The sequence below is a fragment of the Bubalus bubalis genome, chromosome 7 (assembly GCF_019923935.1).
Source record: "Bubalus bubalis isolate 160015118507 breed Murrah chromosome 7, NDDB_SH_1, whole genome shotgun sequence".
In the NCBI taxonomy this organism is placed as follows: Eukaryota; Metazoa; Chordata; class Mammalia; order Artiodactyla; family Bovidae; genus Bubalus; species Bubalus bubalis.
Window position 1 is genome coordinate 28,628,149 of NC_059163.1, and position 6,000 is coordinate 28,634,148.

General features: G+C 38.7%; 1 long non-coding RNA gene across 2 annotated transcripts in view; it reads left to right on the plus strand.

Annotated features, from left to right (window-relative positions):
- LOC102413257 overlaps nt 1-1,045 on the plus strand; it is a 41,998-nt gene extending 40,953 nt beyond the window's left edge. For both annotated transcript variants that reach the window (XR_003110566.3, XR_327656.4), the window contains one exon: nt 916-1,045. This is a non-coding gene — a long non-coding RNA (uncharacterized LOC102413257). The remainder of the gene's footprint in view (nt 1-915) is intronic.
- Nucleotides 1,046-6,000: the final 4,955 nt, after the last annotated feature.

Genomic DNA, 6,000 nt, shown 5'->3' on the forward strand with positions numbered 1-6,000 from the left:
CATCTTAGAAAGTGAAGGTGCAAGTCGTTCAGTCGTGTCCAATTCTTTGTGAACTCACGGACTATACAGTCCGTGGAATTCTCCCAGCCAAAATACTAGAGTGGGTAGCCATTCCCCTCTCCAGGGAATCTTCCCAACCCAGGGATCAAACCCAGGTCTCCCTCATTGCAGGCAGATTCTTTACGGGCTGAGCCACCAGGGAAGCCTGAACCATCTTAGAAGGTTGACTCAAACTGTAAACCTAGCCCACTTCATTGACCTGTTACTGGGGGATCACTAAAGGCTTTCAACCCATAATACATAATTTAAGAAGATGGCTCAGGTACACTTTGGGGGCTACCTGACAAGCTAATTTATGCTAATGAGTTATGCCCCTTCAATTGGTCATCTGCATCACAGACTCTTCCAAAATTAAAGTAGAGTGAATCAATGCAAGGCAAATGGGAGAAAAAATTCAAAGTCAGAGAGAGGGGTGGAAGCCTCAGTCATTTATAAATTGCATAAACAGGAAAACTCTCTATTGCATCTGTAGATAACAAGCCCTTTGTGTGCTTTATTCAATGGCTTAGAAGCTTTGGAGGCTGGTTCTTTCTAGTGGAAAAGTGAGTTTTGTAACTTCTATTGGTGTATGCTAAAGTGTATTCTGTCCTTTCTATTCTTCCTGAAACCATTTTCTTTTGAGGTTGAGAATTTCCTCAAGGATATCTAAGTATTCAGCAGAAGAGATGTGACCCTATGTGTTATTGTTGGTCGTTATGGCAACTATCAGCATAAACAAAACCACCCCCACAACCTCTATTCTCAATCCATTCTCAAAAAAGAAAAAGATACCTTAGGGGCATAGCCATACCTAATGTGAGATTAGATGTACTGGGGGCTGGGAGTACTAATAAAGATCTTTACTGTCTCTTTCAGATATGGCAAATGCAATTGACTCTTCTGAATAATCAGATGGATAGTCTTACCACCAGAATGCACAGAGGAATGGCCCCAAAATTGTACAGATGTACATGTATCTGTTTTAAAAAATAATTCTGTATTTTTTTAAAACAATAGAAAACTGTAAAGTGGAAAATAAATAAAGGAACACACAAAAATGGGAGTTCCTATAGCAAGTCTGGCATCCTGGTACACAATGATCTTTTCCTACTGTCTGGCTCACATCTCATGATTTTCCTCAGTTTTTCATAATCATTTTGCCATCTTGATCATGTAACAAAACTGTCTTAACATCAAAGAACATATACTATTTGGTGTTCTCTTTAAAAACACAGATGAAAAAGCAGTATATAAAAATGTTTAGCTATTTCCACAGAAGGTTTCCACTTCCTTCTAGGGTCCTATAAAAGTAAGATTCTCTACCTTAATAGCAATGGAATGTATGGAAAAGAGAGACAGCCAAAAGCACCAGAAATGAACTTTTAGGAATATCAATTATTTGCCCCTGTTGCAGGATCATAGAGAAAACTAAATGACTTCTACAAGAGCAATATTTCCCAGAACTCTATACTGGGAATTACCCTAAAGGAAGACGTCATTACTTAAGGAACCTATTTCCTGTAAGTTTAGTCAGTATAAAATATAATGTAAAGCCACACCTGTGTATTCTATCTGCTTACCTCTTGTTTTACACAGGATAATTAATGGGTAAAGTATGTTTGCCTTTTGAAATTCTGATGACTTTGTCTGATACTATATAGGTCTATAGATAACTAGCCATATGTTCTTATGTGAAAACATGAAGCATTACAATGAAATCAAGGCAGTGGGTGGCCACAGAACATAATAGTCAAGGATGTTTAAGAGCTGTGAGGACGGGACTTTGCCTTCCTCCTCAAACCGTCTTCTCCAAATCTCTCCATTTTCCTTCTAGCAGGTTCCTTTTATCAAAATACTTTTCTTCCAAAGAAAAAAGAGGCCTGATCTCAGTCACACACATCTTTCTGTAAAAGTTTATGCCTGGTTGGGTGACAGAAATACTGTTTTTGGCATTTTAATCCAATTGTCTAATGGGGTAGGGGCAGTTATCCTCACTAAAGAATTTCAGGCATAAGGGAGTAGCTGGGGAATTTGAGGGAGGAAAAAGGTACTTTCCAGTCACAGTCTAAAATTGCAACAATCCTGCTCATAGAAAATCCGCAGTGCCTATGCTGATAGGAAACCTGGCCCAGCTGGGGTTGAACTCTTTGAAACTTCAACTATACTGCTTTGTGTCTTAGTAAGTTTTCTGTTAGGTGTTCCAGTATCATTATACTTAATGAAATTTGACTACATAATTATTTTATGATTAATGTGTGTTTTTACTTTCCAAATGACATTTATTTGTCATTCATACAGAACAGCAGGAAACCATTCAAATGATAAAGTCCTAATTTTCCTCTGATCACAACACACTTCTTTCTCTTCTTTCAGCTCTGAAGTACGATCCTTTAAGCTTTATTTTTTTCCTATTTCTACCACCTTCAAAATAGTTGTTTTTTATTCTTCTGTCTTAGCATCTCTTCCTATTGATACTAGATTATCAAACTCCCTTTAGCCCTCTTGTTTTCCTGTAAACTCTAGTATAATTTTTTGACTACATTATTATGTGATAGTAGTATATTCTCCCTTAAAGAGCTATTTCTATTTTTTCTTATTCCTTTTTTTTCCTCTTTATTATAAGCCCGTTATGAAAAAGAGCTCTGTTTCATCTCTGTATTCTAAAAAACTTGCACCATGAATTCTTAAATCGTAGTTGCCCACTATATCTAGATTTGAATTAATTAAAGATTACAAGGCTTTTTAGGGCTTCCCTTGTGGCTTAGCTGGTAAAAAATCCACCTATAATGCGGGAGACCTGGGCTCAATCCCTGGGTTGGGAAGATCCCCTGGAGAAGGGAAAAGCCACCCACTTCAGTGTTCTGGCCTGGAGAATTCCATGGTGTGTATAGTCCTTGGGGTCGCAAAGAGTTGGACACAACTGAGTGACTTTCATGAGGCTTTTATGACTTATATCCCAAATATACTAAGAACTCTTAAAACTCATCAATAAGAAAACAAGTAACCCAATTCAAAAAATGGGCAAAAAAAAAAAATCTGAACAGACATTCTAATATAGAAGATATAGAGATGACAAATAACCATACAAAAAGATTGCTCCACATGATATATCCTTGTCATTGTCATTACTGTTGTTGTTCAGTCGCTAAGTCATGTCTGACTTTCTGTGACATCATGGACAGCAGCACACCAGGCTTCCCTGTCCTTCGCCATCTCCCAGAGTTTGCTCAAACTCATGTCCATTGAGTCAGTGATGCCATCCATTGCAAATTAAAACAACAATGAATACCACTATACACCTCTTAGAATGGCTAAAACTCAAAACACTGGCAAAGATATGGGACAGGAGGAACTCTCATTCATTGCTGGTGGGAATGCAAAATGATACAGCACTTTGGATTACAGGTTGCTAGTTCCTTACAAGGCTAAACATAGTCTTACCATATTATCCAGCCATCACACTCTGAGGTTTTCACCCAACTGATTGAAAACCTGCGTCTAAAAAAAGAACTTGAACAAGAATGTTTATAGCAGTTTTATCTATACTTGCCAGAAATGGAAACAAACAAGAAAGCTTTAATAGGCAAGCGCATAAATAAGCTGATGAATCCATTTGATAGAATACTATTCAGTGATAGAAAGAATGAGCCACACAAGGACATGGATGCATTTTACATCCATGTTGCCAAGTGAAAGAAGCCAATCTGAAACAATACTGTATTATTTCTATTTTCGTGGCATTCTGGAAGAGGAAAAATAAACAGAAAGTAAAAAGATCGGTGTTTGCCAGGGGCTTTCTGTGGGGAAGGTGCGTGGTTTCAATAGGTGAAATACAGGGGATGTTTTAGAGTGGTGAAACATGCTACTTCTTGCTGTAGCATGCTGACACATGTCCCAACACGGGTGAAACTTGAAGACACTATGCTAAGTGAAATAAGGCAGTCACAAAAGGACAAAAATGATATGATTCTACTTATACAAGGTATCTAGATTAATCGGGTTCATAGAGACAGAAAGGAAATGGCCTCTCCAGGGACTGGATGAAATGGTGAGTTGCTGTTTAATTGGTACAAAGCTTCAGTTTGGGACGATAAAAACATTCTGGAGATGGATAGCGGTGATAGCTTCACAATAGTGTGACTGGACTAATGCAACTGAACTTGACCCTTAAAAATGGTTACATTAGTAAATTTTATGTTATGTACACTGTGCACACACACAAAATTTTTCTAACTTTTTGTTCTAAAAAAATGAGTGAAAACTCTTTGCAGGTAAAATAAGACCTTCTTATTATAAGTATTTAAGAACTAATACTTCAAATATCATGTAGTTCTTGCCTTAAGTAGAATAGCAGGTAAAGCACCCAGCATACTGCCTGGTATAAGGTGGAGTTTAATAAATGATTAAGCTGCATGATTATGGCTATCTATCATATGGAGTTTTGAAGTATGTTGTTGCTGTGTGATCATATGGAGTTTAGTGGCTATATGGGGTGGGTCTATATAAAGCTCTAATCTCTTTTGGTGCCCGTTGGGTCCACCCATTTCTCAAACAGAGAACTATAAATGAGTGGAAAATAATTTTGTGGACTACTGACTGGGAGTCTGTCTCTTCGGTTTGACAATGCAAGGTCAAAGTGCCTCAGGAAGAATCCTAGCGGTTAGGTCACAGGTGATACCTAGCCTTCACCTAGAGACAGACCTAGCGTAGGAAGTAAGAAGTTCAAGCAAGGGTGTCTATGGAGTTAAATAAAACTTTGTGAACTAATGTGTTTCTGGAACATTATTTCCTATGTGTATTTTTTCTTTGTTCTATTTGATAACTTTTTAAAATGTGTCAGTGGATCTCAATTATATTAAGGAAAACACAAAGAAAGGGGTTTTCCATGTAGAGATCTAACATAAAAGGAAGTTCCATGAACTGAGAAAGCCAGCTTGACAGCACTGGTGGGAGTCAGCATGAGAAGGGCCCAGTAAGGGAAACTCAGGAGGACAGGGTCAGGCACTTAGAATCAGATAAACACTTCTTTACACTTTGATTCCTAACATCTGGCCAAAGAGGTTCTGTGCTTTGTTTTAAGAGAGGCAATCGGGCTTCCTAAGTGGCTCAGTGGTAAAAGAATCTGCCTACCAATGCAGGAGATGTGGGTTTCATCCCTGGGTTGGGAAGATCCCATACAGTAGAAAATGACACCTCAGTCCAGTATTCTTACCTGAAAAATTCAATGGGCAGAGGAGCCTGGCCAGCTACAGTCCATGGAGTTGCAAAGATTCAAGCACAGCTGTGCATGCTCACAATATTTCCTTGTTATTGTTCAGTCACTCAGTCATGTCCAGCTCTTTGCAACCCCATGGACTGCAGCACACCAGGATTCCCTGTCCTTCACCATCTCCCGGAGCTTGCTCAAACTCGTGTCCCTTGAGTTGGTGATGCCATCCAACCATCTCATCCTCTGACATCCCTTTCTCCTCCTGCCTTCAATCTTCACCTGCATCAAAGTCTTTTCCAATGAGTCAGCTCTTCCCGTCAAGTGGCCAAAGTATTGGACCTTCAGCTTTATCATCAGTCCTTCCAATGAATATTCAGGGTTGATTTCCTTTAGGAGTGACGGGTTTGATCTTCTTGCAGTCCAAGGGACTCTCAAGAGTCTTCTCTAGCACCACAGTTCGAAAGCATCAATTCTTTGGTTCTCAGCTTTTCTTATTGTCCAATTCTCACATCCGTATATGACTACTGGAAAAACCATAGTTGTGACTATACGTACCTTCCTGGACAAAGTAGTGTTGCTGCTTTTTAATACACTGCCTAGGTTTGTCATTGCTTTTCTTTCAATGTTTCCTTACATAATACCTAATCTTTGAAAGAGGAAAGTTTTCAAAATGCTTTGGCCTGATGTTTAAACTTTTTTTTAATGTATTTATTTATTTGGCTGCATTGGGTCTTAGTTGTGGCACACAGGAT